The sequence below is a fragment of the Bombyx mandarina genome, chromosome 08 (assembly GCF_030267445.1).
Source record: "Bombyx mandarina strain Sakado chromosome 08, ASM3026744v2".
Taxonomy (NCBI): domain Eukaryota; kingdom Metazoa; phylum Arthropoda; class Insecta; order Lepidoptera; family Bombycidae; genus Bombyx; species Bombyx mandarina.
In genome coordinates, this window is record NC_143215.1 from 2,730,635 (window position 1) to 2,747,702 (window position 17,068).

A 17,068-nucleotide genomic window follows, 5' to 3' on the forward strand; every position below is an offset into this window, starting at 1 on the left:
TAGAATTGTCCAAATCAATTTATATGTTTTTTTTTGCCTAGTCACAAATTATTTCTTATTTCGTCGCCCGTCTGGTTGAGAGCAATTAGCGGTGACTAGATTCCTGCATAATTAGGGATCCCTAGGGTAAATGCATCTAGTTCTGGTATTGTAAAAGTTTACCAAACAATAAATCCTACATATAATATGTGACACTAATAAAATTATTATAGATACAGTTCTTATTTAGGTTACCGCCGAAGGAGGAAGAAGTCTGCATAAAATAAATTAAATAATCCATTAATAAATAGTATCGCGTGTTCAAAAGTGAACTAAATAATTCCTATCTGAAACAGTGATTCGTGATCACCTCCGGCCCTAAAAATTGTCGAGTGGTGAATATGGCGACTGCCCAGAACTGAATCCCACGACTATGAGGAAACGCCGGGCAAGCTAGGTAGGTTCCACCACTCTGCCTATTTCTGCCGTGAAGCAGTAATGTCTTTCAGCTTAAAGGGTGCGGAACTGTGGTACTGAAAAACTGTGACTTTAGAACTCATATCTCAAGGTGGCGGCATTTACGTTGCTGATAGCTATGGAAGCCGGGGACCTCTTAGCACCAGGTGGACCCTGAGTCCACCCATCTCTGCAGTAAAAAAAGCGGTCTATTAATTTTTGCCGCAAACCGAGTCTACTCAAAACGAAAAACGCGACATAGATTCGGACAACCAGCCTTTAGATAAAATAAAATACAACATGAACAAAAATATGAAATACGAGGTCAGCATCAACATTGATGTCACGCACGCTCTTTGTGATCCAGACTGAGTACCGACTACACTGAACGATCGTCGAACGAATAACCGAAATTTAATAATGTCCCCACAGTACGATAGAAATCGATTAATTACTCCAAAAATAATAGTTTTGATTGATAATATTGTTTTGATAATATCCTGAAAAGCACCCCACGCTTTTTTTACAATAAAATCATTTTTTCTTACACTTACTTTTTAATTGAAATTTATTAAAATTTATTTTCAATTTTTTAGTTGGATTTTCTATAAAAGCGTATTTTTTAGTTGAATTTCAATTTTTTCAATTTTTTTAAAATATTGAATTGTCATCGGTCCATAATAAGTATACCAAATTTCGAGTTAATCCGACGTTTTGAAGGGGATCAAAATCATGTTCAAAGATTTCGTTACATACTAACGTACATACGTCTGAAGCTAATAAAAGCGTATTAAAAACAACGAAAACCTCAGTAATTTTCCGAGAATAACATGTAATCAGTCTTCGGAATTGTATTACCAAACATCATAGTCGACTAGATGCGGACCGTAAACGTCAATTAAAACAAGGAAAATTTGGTTCAATAAGTTTGAATGCTGCATCGTCTACTGTCGAGGGGGGACCAACCCTTCAAAACGTCGGATTAACTCGAAATTAGAGAGAGAGAGAGAGAAAATACACTTTATTGCACACCAACACAATTTACATTAAAAAAAAACAGTCAAAAAGCACGTATGTACAATAGGCGGTCTTATCACTAAAAGCGATCTCTTCCATACTTATTAAGGACCGATGACAATTTAATTAAAAAAAATATATTGAAAAAAAAAGAAAATCACACATACGTCTGAAGCTAATAAAAGCGTATTAAAAAACAACAAAAACCTCAGTACTTTTCCGAGAATAACATGTAATCAGTCTTCGGAATTGTATTACCAAGCAGCAGTCGTCCAATTAAACCAACGAAAATTTGGTTCAATAAGTTTCAATGCTGCGTCGTCTACAGTCGAGGCGAGAACAAGAAAATCTATTTCTGAAATACTCATAACTCGAATTTAAACGGGACTGAAACGTCACCGACTTCATAGACTAAAACTTCTGTAGCTATAAAGATGGAGGCGATAAATTTATTTACGAGCTTATAAACCAACAAACCAAATTTATTTACGAGTTTACCAATTTTAAAAACTCAAGTGCATAACGATCGGTCGGTCTGATGCTGGTGTGCGCGTCACTCCGCAGGTGCCGGCGGAGGATCAGCGCCGCAGTACAGATTGTTTCGTTACTGTTAGGCATTGCTGAGCCGGTAACCGTTTCCAAGCCTCGTTATTTTTGTTATCTTTTATTTTTTTTGTACCTATAAGCTTGAGGGTAGACATTATCTTGCTGAACACCAAGTAAAACGCAGTCACTTTTTGATTCCTGATTTAATCAACAATATGTTATCTTAACAATTCACGTTAACACTTGTCCAACTTTAACCAGTACGTACAACAGTCACTGAATTACACAACGTAACACGGATATAGTAAGTGCACCAGGCAAACGCAGTCCAACGAATGTCCATTGCGAGGCACGTACCGCCTTTTTATACTGGCCGGCGCAGCTGGCTTATTTATGAGTCACTTCTGTTGCACCTGTTGTTTATGAGTCGAACGACACGGCCGGCGCACCTGGCTTGTGTGACTCACTACTATTGCACGTGCTAAACAGAAATATCATTAACGCCGTCACGGCCATACTGACGTGCGCTCGTCCTCGTGCGCGCATTCTTATGGTATGTCTGTGAACAACAAACGTGTTCGTTCATCCTGACATTAACGGATGCAACTTAAAATGTGGTCTATGATATTAACAATCTAGTACGGTTCGGTTCGCATAATTCTTCAGAAAATCCTATACTGGCTATAAAAAACCTTCAGACTGCTTACATACCTGGGCCAGTTCATTTAAAACTCTTCAGGTATGTAAGTATGTCCCTTTTAACTTAAATTGGAATTGTTATCCCTTCAGTTTTTCGAACTGGACCGGATAATGCTAGACCGGATCGCAATCCCTGTAGCTAATTGTTGTGGCTAGTCCGGATGAAAATCCCTATAGCCAAGCCATTGGACCGGACAGACCCTTCAATGACTTCACACTTTTTTTTTTATTTATTTTTTTTCTTTGCTAGTCCGGATCAACATCCCTTTAGCCAAGTCGTTGGACCGGATACACCCTTCAACGACCTAAATTTTTTTTCTCTTTTTTTTTTTTTCTTGCTAGTCCGGATTAACATCCCTTTAGCCAAGTCATTGGACCGGATACAGCCTTCAATGACTTACAATTTTTTTTTTTTCACTCTGCGTGTACGGTAGCATTTGTTGAAACATTTCTTAAACTAGAACATTTATACGGACTTTCTTCAGAAATAGTGCGAGACCGACCATCGTTTTCTACATTTCCAACACCTGCACCCGAGGTGCCTGACCTAACAGACATTGTATCACTACCCACAGACATAGTATCGCTATTTGCGGATAAAAATGTCGCTTCTATTGTCAGTGATAGAGTCGTCATCATTAAGATCAGTTTCATGAACAAGATTACTTAACCCATTGTGTACGCCGTCACGTCATCGTCACTATAATTTTCAGAAATTTCTAGTAGGCCTGACGGGCCTCGAGGTACTTCGCGTAAGTTTTCATGGGGAAATTTGTACACTAGAACCATTTACATGTCTCAACTTATACCTATCGTTTTCCAAAACTGCAGTAATGTTTTTTTTTTTTTTTAATGATTGGAAGATTACTGGTGGCCCGGAGGCCTTTTCAGCTTCACCAGGACGGGTGGGCGAGCAAAGGCACGTACCGCCTTTTTATACTGGCCGGCGCAGCTGGCTTATTTATGAGTCACTTCTGTTGCACCTGTTGTTTATGAGTCGAACGACACGGCCGGCGCACCTGGCTTGTGTGACTCACTACTATTGCACGTGCTAAACAGAAATATCGTTAACGCCGTCATACCTAATTTATGTTTGGAATAAATGTTTATTATTAAGATTAACAATTTATATGAGTCATGGTTACTTGCAATAAAAACATTATTATTATTATTATTTACCGTGGCAGTTCCCGAGTGCCACACGTTTTTTATTATTATTATATTAATAAAGCATGATTAACCGTTAGCTAAGCCCATTAACTACACAACGTGAATACTCCATACATGTGGAGACCCTAGATCGAAGTTGAATATCGGCTATCTGGTTCTTTAAGTCTAAAGCTTTAAAATGCCTAAGATATTCGCACGAGAAAATAATAAACGAGGACAAGTAACAATTATCTGGCCTCAAACTAGAATTCCCTCTAGGTACTATGCGAACCAGATACTGTTTCTTAAATAAAATTTTATATATACGTGTCGGAGAAGCCACAATTACCAACACCATCGTCAGACATCGAAGGGGCGAATAGGATGATGATAAAAATTGAGTACACCAATCACGTCTGTTGTCCCAGAACAATTTAGAAATCTTCTCTTGACGTTAGCAAACGAAAACGAATGACAGCTACCAGGACGGAGACACCGCTCTTCAAGAAGGCTGGTTGGTCCTCGCTGGTTTTCGCTAGAAGTAATAGTGTTCTGTGGGATGGTAAGTGTGATGGCGTCTACGCGCCTCCATCGGCTAGGCTCTGTCGTAGCACGAAGTTAGCCGAGTTCCGACGATACCGCAATCGTGCTGCCATCTCTCGGGAATCGTGCTACATTTCATTTAGCTACCAAACTAATGACCCTCTCCGACATACATATGTATATAGATATTACAGGTACAGTCAGAGCGGAAACAGGCCTACTCATATAAACGAATATAAACACATGAAGTCAGCGTCGGAATGTGTTACTTCGATAAGGCTATGTATGCGTCATGATAATCGCCTTATCGTTGTCGCCGTTGAGTACTCCCCGAATCCTGATCACGCAGAAGCCAGTCACCGTCGACGCCCTAGACACATCCTTACGAATACATCAGATCTAATAATTCTTGCATTAGACGCCTTCAGCTATAACGCTAGGAGCAGGCTAAGGACCCCGGTAACCGTATAGTACTCGTCTAATTCGACGTGCAAGCTAACCCATGCATCAGCCTGCCCTTACACATCCTTACGGATATATCAGATCTAATAACTCTTGTATTAGACGCCTTCAACTCTAACGCTAAGGGCAGGCTTAAGGACCCCGGTAACCGTACTCGTCTAACTCGACATGCAAGCTAACCCATACTTCACGGGTCACGATTCCGATCCGGCAGTAGATTCATTCGCGAAGTAACTGCTTTTGAGTTGTTAGGTCTCCTTGGGGGCGCTCGGACAGCTGTTCGCTAATCCCACCCCTCTTGGCTGAGCTATTGCTCGCCCACCTATCTGAAAAAGGAAAGACCTCCATGCCACTAGAAATCTTTCAATCATAAAAAAACCATGGGTGAACTCAAAAGCTATTATTTCACGATTTCTAAAAAACTACCCTCTTAATCGTACAAAAAACATTATGCCTACTTCCATTGCGCCTTCTACATTTTAATCTGCAAAAGACGACAGCTTCAAGTGAATTATAAACGGAATGGTCGGAGCTTTAATCTGCTTACCACCGGAGTGGGTTACAAAGTTCAATGAACAACTTAATATGTGATAACTCAGCGAATACGTTTCCAGTAGCTGTGCACTCTACTCCAATGTTTAACATGTAAGCTCGTGTGTTTGAAACTAGAAGTTACTTTTGTGTTTACTTAGAGTATTGAGCTCGTTATGTGTTCATTCAAGACATCTCAGGCTCGAGACTTGCTTTAGTATTTGAGATTATTTTTTTAATGCTCAGATGGGTGGACGAGCTCACAGCCCACCCGGTGTTAAGTGGTTACTGGTGCCCATGCACATCTATGACGTAAATGCGCCACCCACCTTTAGATATAAGTTCTAAGATCTCAGTATAGTTACAACGGCTGCCCAACCCTTCAAACCGAAACGCATTACTGCTTCACGGCAGAAATAGGCAGGGCGATGGTACCTACCCGCGCGGACTCACAAGAGGTCCTACCACCAGTACCACCATGAAGGCGCAAGACGGATATTGAGCGCCTTAACCCATAGACACAGCCCACTGAGTTTCTCGCCGGATCTTTTCAGTGGGTCGCGTTTCCGATCCGGTAGTAGATTCTGCGAAACACTGCTCTTGCTAGGATCAGTGTTACCAACACTCCAGTTTGAGCCCCGTGAGGTGCACACGTTAGGGTAAAGTTGAAATAGCCTCGCAAGGCTATCAGCATAGGTAGGGGGAAAAAAAAGAGCGTTTTAGTGGCGAATGCAAACCCTTTCTTGTCATATTTAACAATCCACGTTTTGGAGGTGAATAGTTGCATGAGAAACTTTAACTAAACATCCAAATGAAATAAGGAAAAATAAAATAAAATTCCTATAATTCGATTTAAAAAAATTAAAGATACTATTTTACCAAATCAAGGTTTGCAGAGGGTGAATTAGACGTTAAAACTGACATGGTGAATTCATCGTTTTTTGTTTGGAAACACGAAGTTCAATATCAAAGCATCCTGTATTATGGTGCCAATCGATGGCGGGTCGTCAGATTCAATATTATTATTTTTCTCAAACCAGTTTTCATGTAATACCGTTATCCCGACATCTAGCTACCCGCGGCATCACTAAAAAACTTACCTCTACTAAATCATAGGAAACTAAAATGAAGCTTCACAAAAACAAACATCCCCCCAACTTCAACCCTTATTATGATAATGAAGTCCCTGCGAGTTGCGTGAATACGACAGTTCCCCGTGAATTATAACCTTACGAATAGTAAAATCATAATTTACCTCAAAGTCTCTATTGACGCTTAAAGTGCTTTGTATAACCGAACCGAGTGATGTGCCGGTATTCAGATATAGAAGGCAAGTAAATGCGTACCTATTACACACTCACAAACTACTTTCATGACGTAAATCTTATCTTATATCTTTAAACGAGCAATTCTTGTATATAAATATATAATATATAATCTGAATCTCGGAAACGGCTTCAACGATTTTCATAAAATTTTGTATACAGGGGATTTCGGGGGCGATAAATCGATCTAGCTACGATTTATTTTCAGAAAATTTTGTTTTATTTGTGTTTTCAATAATCAACTCAAAATCAAATCAAAAAATTTTTATTCCAACCAATTTTTATTCAATTTTTTATTCAATTCAATTTTTTATTCAAACCAAAATTTATACCAAATCAAATCAAATCAAAAAAATTTTATTCAACATAGATGAAAGTACATACTTGTTGAACGTCAAAAGAACTACCGCCAATTCACAAGAACTAGCCTCCGTCCTGAGAAGAATTGGCAAGAAACTCAGCGGGCATGCCTTTTTTTTTTTTTAATAAGAAATTATTATTTATTAATTTCTTAATATCACTTTTTTTTTTAAATATGATTTTTAACCAGTTAAATAACCAGTTCACATTTTTTTATTATTCTGTCGGTAAGATCGAAAAATATTATTCATATTTCATCATTTTATCAATATGTAATTCGTATTTAAATATAATTTCTAAAAAACACAATTTATCAAAAAAATAATTATACCAAGCATAGCTCGGTCATTATCCAGTAATTTTATTAATCGCGAACATACGAACAAACCGCCATTCTACCTTTCACGCTCGAAGCCATGACCTCTGCAGGAATAGCAGAATGGTGGTAGCAATACTTGTAGCGGTAACTATCACAGAACAGAAGACGTTTGGCAGATTCCTGAATAGAGGGGACGAAATTATCAAGATATGCTTACATTTTTTTTATTGCCGTATAAGCAGACGAGCATAAGGCCTACCTGATGGTGAGTGGTTACCGTCGCTCATGGACGTCAGCAATGCCAGGGGCAGAGACAAGCCGCTGCCTACCGTTTAATACTCTTCACAAGCCTCGTTTGAAGAAGGGCATGTTACATAATATGTAAATACAAATTACGAACAACAATCGGCCCTTCCTGACTGAGCTCGTACTCGCCCATCTGTCCCGGTGAAACTGAAAAGGCCTTCGGGTCACCAGTAATCTATCTTACCTATAAATAAATATCCGGTCCGTGGCTCCAGCGAACTTCCTGCTTTCCACCTGCTCGGTAAAGGATTTCTCTGTCGTTTCCACTAAATACTCATTTCCAATACGCCCTGCAACCCGCATCAGTAAAATTACTGTGATTTCCAATTTTTACGAGTTTTTATTTAACACATGTTTTCACTTGTATAAATATCTGAATCCTTAGTCAATAACATGTTAAACTACTTTGTAATCATCGCCCGCATATTTACCACTTGCTTTAGCTGATATCGTAAAACATGTTCAATCCAATCATTACCTAAGTTTCGATCGAATCAGACAATTTTTAGGGTTTCATGAAAAAACGGCGTAAATCAAACTTGAAACGGCCTGAAGCTATTCGCATTCACGCTTACTAGTTCTAAAATAATTTATTATAACAGGAAATACGTGCCATTATATAGTTATAGTGGATCATAATTAAGTGGTAAGGTTGTAGCCGATCTCCGAAGCCGCAACGGGGATAAACTAATTGCCAAAATAAAACTGAAAGCAAAATTTAAACTTAGCATGCGTAACTGAAGTTTTAGTGAGCACGCAATGCAACTAAATGTCAGCCTCAGTACCTCCCAACCGGCGTTCTGTCGAGGACGCTGACCTCTGACGCCAGTTCATTTTTAATTGTATTCTATTGCGCGCTTGATATTATGATTTGAAACTAGTGAAATCCGGTTACGGTCCACTGTGACTAATGGATGTAAACTGTGCAAAATTCTATGAAAGATATCAATTTGTTAAAAATATGCTAGATATCATATATTGCTGATTTTATACCTATACTAGCGACCCGCCCTCGCTTCGCTTCGGAAACATTAAAACACACATGAAACCAAAAAAATAAAATAAAAAAATATTTAAAAAAAGTAGCCTATGTTCATCAGGTACAATGTCGGCTTCTAATGGCAAAAAAAAATTTTCAAATCGGTCCAGTAGTTTCGGAGCCTATTCGAAACAAACAAACAAACAAATCTTTCCTCTTTATAATATTAGTATAGATTGACAAAGTTTAGTCGCAATCAGATAAACAGTATAGCAGCTCATAAAAGCAAATCAATAAACATTGTATTTTATTCATCTAATAACAAATTGGTGTTTTTATTAATATGACCAACATTACAGTACAACAAACACAATTCAATAAATCAATAGTTTGTAACGTTTCAAGGGCGAACACAAAATAATTACAAGAATATATTACAACGTAATTATGTTTTCGATTTGGTGATTTTATATGCATAGGTACTGTACGTTTTTTCCGTTAGTGTGTGAAGGAGTTTTTTATTTTTTATTGCTTAGATGGGTGGACGAGTTCACAGCCCACCTGGTGTTAAGTGGTTACTGCAGCCCATAGACATCTACAACGTAAATATGCCACCTACCTTGAGATATTAGTTCCAAGGTCTCAGTATAGTTACAACGGCTACTCCACCCTTCAAACCGAAACGCATTACTGCTTCACGGCATAAATGGGCGGGGTGGTGGTACCTACCCGCGCGGACTCACAAGTGGTCCTACCACCACTAAACGTATGGGGCTGCGCCTCCGAGGCTTTTTCCCATCCACTTTACTGGTCACGAAGAGCCTCGCGAGGTTGTTACCATCCTTAGCTTGGTTACCATCTTATGACATTGTAATATCGACGAGGTCTTTGTCTTATTTCCAAGAAAATGTTACTTTTTTATTTTCGAGATCGCACGTACCCATGCTCTCTCACAAGATGTCCTACTATTAATACTTTACTTCGCCATTCCTTGGAATTTGCTTACAAATAAGTTTCTTTTACTCGTAATTCGTGTTCAGCTTTCAATTATTCCTTTAATTTCTTTAAAAAAAAGTTCCCTAATATCACTTATTTTCAGTATTTCAACAAGATAAAGTCGTATTTAGATCCAAACCCACACATCCCTATTTGGTATATTATGTGATGTCGTATGAGTTAACAACGCCAATAAAAACGGATGTCAATTTGAATCGATGTTTTTTCCGTCGCGTCGCAATATCGATACGTGTCCTGATGGTCTAGTATAAATGAAGCAGTCGGTTCATTGTACGTACGTGAAATGTCTTGAAAATAATTATTATTGAAACAACACTAATTTACTCTGGATATCGGAGACGTATGAACCGGTGTATTTTTTATAAAAACCGCACCTTTTTTTTTTAAAACATTTAAAAAAAAACAGAAATGCTTAGGTAGATATCTGAAATATGTTGCAACTATTATAAAAATTAAGTTAAGGTTTAATCTTCCGTATATTTTTGAATTTTTGTATTTGCGACATTTTGAATACTTTTTAGTACATAGTTTCCTTTAAAATGAAATCATAAGTGAAACAAACTTCGAAATAACGGTGACCCGTTCTGGGTGCAAAGAAACTTAAAGATCAATAATAAATTTGCATAAAAAATAGACAGTAGTCTGCACAATATTCAGATGTCGACTTGTATATAACATCTTTGTCGTCCGTGAGCAAGAAAGCCCACTGAGTTTCTCGCCGGATCTTCTCAGTGGGTCGCGTTTCCGATCCGGTGGTAGATTCTGCGAAGCACGGCTCTTGCTAGGGTTCGTGTTAGCAACGTCGTCAGGCTTGAGCCCCGTGAGCTCACCTACTAGTTAAGGTTACGCTGGAATAGCCTCTCAAGGCTACCAGCTTAGGTAGAAAAAAAAAAAAAAAAGAAAACTGCAAAGAATTTGAAACATAAGAAACGATAGTTTGAATAATATTGTAGCAAAAATATTATTATTTTTCAGAAAAGAATTTATCTAACACAATTTTTATTTTTTTTTATTGCTTAGATTGGTGGACGAGCTCACAGCCCACCTGGTGTTAAGTGGTTACTGGAGCCCATAGACATCTACAACGTAGACGCGCCACCCACCTTGAGATACAAGTTCTAAGGTCTCAGTATAGTTACAACGGCTGTCCCACCTTTCAAACCGAAACGCATCACTGCTTCACGGCAGAAATAGGCAGGGTGGTGGTACCTACCCGCGCGGACTCACAAGTGGTCCTACCACCAGTAAAAAGTCGTATTTTGTTTTTTATTTTTTACGTTTATTATAATGTTTGTTTTTACGTACGTTACGTAAGAAATGTGCTTTTGTTCTGATATTATTATTAAACTTATATTTTTAAAATGGATCAGGGAAAACCTTATTTAGAAAAATTTGAATTATTTGTTTAAATGTATGCAATAATTGTTTAGTTTCATGCTTAATCCACTACACAATGCAACGTCTAAGAAGACAAAAACCAGCGAAAACTCGGAACGGGATAAAAAAAAAATTTTTATTGCTTAGATGGCAGGCCGAGTTCACAGCCCACCTGGTGTTAAGTGGTTACTGGAGCCCATAGACATCTACAACGTAAATGCGCAACCCACCTTGAGATATAAGTTCTAAGGTCTCGAGTATGCACGGGTAAGCACGGGTAGGTACCACCACCCCTCCTATTTCTACCGTGAAGCAGTAATGAGTTTCGGCTTGAAGGGTGGGGCAGCCATTCATCTAAGCAATATAAAAAAAAAATAGCCATGTAAAATTTAATTTTTTTTTTATTTTTTTTTTATTGCCCTTGTAGGCAGACGAGCATACGGCCCACCTGATGGTGAGTGGTTACCGTCGCCCATGGACTTCAGCAATGCCAGGGGCAGAGCCAAGCCGCAGCCTATTATTAATAATTACTATAAATTGATTGCGATTTCATTATACCTACCGCGCCCGACAAAAACCTCTCCAAGTTGGCTTAAAGGCTCGACAAACAAACTCATCCCTTCGGAATCCAGATTCACTTTACATTACATACCCGAACAGTAAACCGTGTTAGTTCTAGCCCCACAGTGATTACGCGTAACGGATGACCCTTCAACCTCGAAGGTCACAAAGGTCACGCTACTTGAATTACCTCGTCCTTTTTCTGTGTCATCCACGTAAATGGAAGGATACTGATTTGCGTGTGTGTGTGTGTGTGCTGTAAGGATGTTATTAAGTAAGCTTTTAGTCCTGTTTTAGACGAATTTCGATAAAAATCGCAGACACCGTAATATTTCAGTAGTAAAGATATAATAGAAAAACAAAAACTGTTTTTATAAAATTTTACTGGTAACATTAAAACAGATAATAAACTGAAAAAGAAGACTGTTTCAAATTATAATTGTTCTTAAACTGAATTAAAGCTAATTTTATGGTATAATAATCTTCACGTAGGTACGCGATAATAAAAATTTTAAATTACCACAAAACGTGGGAAATAATGAAAAAAAAAAAAACAAGAGACTAAAAGTAATTTTATTTATGTTATGACTCGCGGAAATCGAAAGAAATATTATTCCGATTGGGAGAATTTTTTTTAAATAAACACGCAGGTACATCGACAGTTTTACTAACTCAGTACTCTTTTTTTTTTTATTGCTTAGGTGGGTGGACGAGCTCACAGCCCACCTGGTGTTAAGTGGTTACTGGAGCCCATAGACATCTACAATGTAAATGCGCCGCCCACCTTCAAAACTATACTTACTTCAGTAACTATACTGAGACCTTAGTACTTATATCTCAAAGGTGTGTGGCGCATTTACGTTTGTAAATGTTTATGGGTTCCAGTAACCACTTAACACCAGGTGGGCTCGTTCACCCATCTAAGCAATGAAAAAAAATAAAAAAAGACCACGGAGTTAGAAACCCACGGCCGGTTGAACCCTCGAGCTAGCTACCAGTCTTGGTAAAGTTCAAACCAAGTGGGCTGTGAGCTCGTCCACACATAAGAGCAATACAAAAAAAAGATTTGTAATGATGGGAGAAAAGGGTATCTCTGAAATATTTTTTTCTTTGCTTATTCATAGAGAGGTTTCGACGGCCGCACTCTTGCATTCTCCCCGGGTGTGACAGATGCCGAAAACACATACGAGACAAAGATAATAATTACACTCAAGACCCGAATACCAAATAACTCACAAAATGAAATCGAATCCCGCTGATGTGAAACCGTCGAATCTCTCAATACGAATCCACCGGCCGTGGTCATTTTGCGGCTCAGTGACGCTACGGCTGGGATCTGCGGATTGTTTCTTGAAGTAACAAAAAATCACTAGATTAATCGCGAAGTAGAGTAAGCTATTAACATTAATACCCTGATCACAAACATACGAAAGTCGTCGTGGCCTAAAGGATAAAACGTTCGGTGCATTAGTATCTAACGATGCACCGGTGTTCGAATCCCAAAGAAAAAAAAAATCACTAGATTAATCGCGAAGTAGAGTAAACTATTAACATGGCCACAATCATGCGGCACAAAGAAAATGTTTTACCAAAGCTATAATACAAATAGAAGCTCTTGCTCATTTGCTCCCTAAAGTAACAAAATAAACAAAATTGTCTCTATTATCTAGGTTATTAAACGTATTTTCCGTAAACTTCAACACAATTCCACCTGTGAAAGCGAACATCGCAGTCTCCAATGTAAATATAATTAAGACTTAATTGCATCAAAACTTCGAAAAGCCCGCGAGAATCGAGGTTAGAGGCACGACGAGCCCTGGCCTTTGCCGTATTGTTTAACTAAGTTTATTTGACAATCTAATAAACCAGGCTGTAAGGAAAGCGTTCTCGAAGCTGAGAAAGGAATCAAATAGAAGCGGTGGCTATCAGCGGATATAGTACGTCTAAAAGTAATCTTGAATCGTGCTAACGATAATTTCAAAGAAACCTTGCAAATATACAAACATTCAAACAACAGATTCCGTCAATCTACCGAGCAAAAAAATCGGCTCGATGGAAGAAATACTCCCTTTGCAATAATTAGAAGACACGAAATAACAACGTTTCCTACAAATTGCCGATTCCGGCGTAATAGACACCGTAGCAAACTAACGATGCTATTATTAGATGTAAAACAATATTCCTTTACTGATTCGTACATTTTAGTATAACGCGGATAGTGATTATTCATATTCTTCATTAAGACTGTTGCTTTTAAAACTTCCTTTAGCGCTTATCCTGCTATGTGAGGCATGTCCTCTTTTTTCCAATTAGGACTATTATACGTCACCTCTGCACTCACGTCCTTCTCTCGCATATCCTCACACAGTCCATCGAAGTCTTTTTTAGGGCACCACCTCCTCACATTACCGTCTACTTTCAACTAAATTAAAGATGCTTTAAAAAAATTAAATGAGAATTACTGAAGACATTATTGGATGGATTATACGAAAATGGTCGCGGATAGGATACGACTGGACGAAGAAAATAACGAGCGGTGTCAATAAAATTATTAATAAGGACAATGGAAGGAACATGACAAAAAAGGCTTAATAAAATAAACATTGCATTTATTTAACAAAAATCATAGAGTACACGTCATATTAACATACGAATTATTATGATTGTATTCATATTAAAAGACGCCGAAACTAAAACAAACCCTAAAATTTTACGTTCGCAAAACTGTTAATTCCCAAGAGACCCTATCGGCTGTGGGATAATCCGAACTAACAATAACGAAAGTTGACTTTATATACTCGAATATACCTTGGCTCAGTCGTCAAAATTACGGTCCGAAAAACAATGACAGATAGCACACACAGCGGCTAAATTAAATTTTGAAACCTTACCCTTATAAAATATTTATGTTTGAGCCTATGGTGTAATACGCGAGAACAAAGCGTTTATCTTCCTTTAACACGATCATAGCGATTATTCTGTTTTAATAAGACACTTGATATATATTCATCTCGTTCCTACACTAAATCAACGTAACGTAACGGCCTCCGCACGACAGAAAATTGTTTTTTTGAGTCCACCAAGAGATACAGACGAGATATATTGTTACGCGCTGGGGTTCGGGATAAATAAAATTCCACCAACGTACAATTAAAAACTGTATTCAACATTTAGAACGCTTAAAACACTCAACAAACACTTTAAAACTCTCAATTCGCTTCTTCCGCTTCGCTTCAGGTGCGACTGCGTGCCATCTCTGCAACGCTTTTATAGTCGAGACAAAATCCCTAGAATCATCGAGAATATTCCACAAAAGCTGAGTACTGTGTTTCGGCTATCTGATAATAGATGACGTTGTACTTCTCGAGCGTTCTAGATGCTACTAGATCCTTCGATATTCGTTCGACTATTCGGCGATAGATGGCGTTACTCTTACCGGCGTAACAATATTAAACCTCGATTTGCTTTTAAGATATTAAAATAAACACATGCCAGTGAGTGAAAACAAAAGCGAAATTAATCAGATTACCAACGTGCTATGTTTAACAATAGGTATTGATAATTATTGTGAAGAAATTTATCTTTGGCAAGACGAACATAGTTTCAGAGCCGTTGCACGACTTAAGACAAAAATAAGTTATTAAAAGTTGGCATACCTTTCAACATGGAATACGGAATTTTTGTGCCGATAAATAAACAAAATGGCAGTACCTGTTTAAAAGGTTAAGAATTAGAGTTAGGTAGGCATGGGGAAAGTCAACCTCAAAGTCCGGACTAGACTCCTCACCATTTGCCTGCGAAGGATTCTTGAATACTTTGGCCACATTGCAAGGAAAGACAGTGACAACTTGGAGAAATTGGTGGTCACTGGAAAGGTCGAGGGCAAGCGACCAAGAGGCAGGATCTAGACCCGTTGAACGGACCAGATTCGTGCAGCCCTTGATACAACAATGCACGATGCTCTGCACTCAGCTGCAGATAGGAACAGATGGCGGTGCATTACAAAAAACAAACTATTTCAAGGCCATGACCACGACCCTCAGTAATGAGGAAACCGACGCAAGGAGGAGGAGGCATGGGGAAACATTTTCCTACGTAGGATAAGAATGTGGCCACTAGGAATGACTCGTGAAAACTGTCGTCCAATCATCCGTCTGTCTGTATAACGAAAGACATTCTGTTGCTTCTCCGTGTGAATTTTGAACTGCTTTTGTCTTTTATTAGTTCACCTGACGCGTTCGACGTTTCTCGATATAGTTTTCAATTTTGTTTTATTCCAGATTACTTTAATATCATTAATTCTGATCCTGACATTAAAGTTCATTTTTTCCCTATCTATTCGCCGCGCCGGTAGCCTGAGGCGCTATTCCGGCTAAGCGCGGACGGGCAGGTGAGCTCAGGGGCTCAGCCTGAGAGAATTCGCTAACACTAGCCCTAACAAGGGCAGAATTCACAGAATCTACCACTGGATCAGAATCCTATCTACTGAGAAAACTTCAATAATCAGGTCATTCTTAATAAACTATTAAAATTTGTCGCCTGAAACTTAGGGCAAACCTACAAAGACGACACCATATGAAGATACATAACGTTCACAAACCCAATAAGATAAGGTTCATAATCCAATGACACCGGGCTCGCTACCTAATGAGTATTTGATTTTCCATTTCTGAGTCACATGTTATGTACGTCGCACATTCGATTCCATCACGAATACATTACAAGGACACTAGTAAAATTGAAATATTACTGAGAATGTTTCGGGTTAGGCTTAGACGAAACAATAGAGTTTATGATCAATTTACGATTTCGATTTTTCTTAATATTGATAGACATTTGATTAACGATAAAATATTTTTTTGCAAGGAAATTATTAACAATTTTTTAAGATACTAATAATTTTTAAAACACCGCCATATTTCCAACTCTTCGACTTATTTTCGATAATAAACTAAACGTCTTTCCGCACTTCCTTGAATGTTGTCTTATCGCTATTATAAATGTGTCAAGATCCAGTACACCAGACTTTTACATAAAGTTGAAAATCGCATACCTATCATTTAAAATAAGTATATCAAATTTCGAGTTAATCCGACGTTTTGAAGGGGGTCAAAATCATATTCAAAGATTCCATTACAAACATACATACGTCTGAAGCTAATAAAAGCGTATTAATGATACACTCTAGATTGTCTAGATCAGTGATTCTCAACCACTGTTCCGCGGCACATTTGTGTGCCGCCAAATTTTGCGAATATATAATAATGTTAATATTATTAAATTATATCATTTTAAAAGAAAAATATTTTAAACATGAATAAATATTTAAATCCACAAAAAAGAAAATTATAGTATACATATTTTAGTTTATTTCGTATATTAAAAATTTTTGATTAACTATTTATGTTGTAGTAAGTAAATAATTTTTATCTTTTTTTTTTG

The 17,068-nt window shown here is 38.0% G+C and overlaps 1 long non-coding RNA gene across 1 annotated transcript in view; it reads right to left on the reverse strand.

The window, feature by feature from the left end:
- Positions 1 to 2,772: 2,772 nt before the first annotated feature.
- The window catches only part of LOC149502419 (uncharacterized), a 141,812-nt gene continuing 127,516 nt past the window's right edge, over positions 2,773 to 17,068 (reverse strand). The window contains exon 2 of the long non-coding RNA XR_016323474.1: positions 2,773 to 3,506. This is a non-coding gene — a long non-coding RNA (uncharacterized LOC149502419). The remainder of the gene's footprint in view (positions 3,507 to 17,068) is intronic.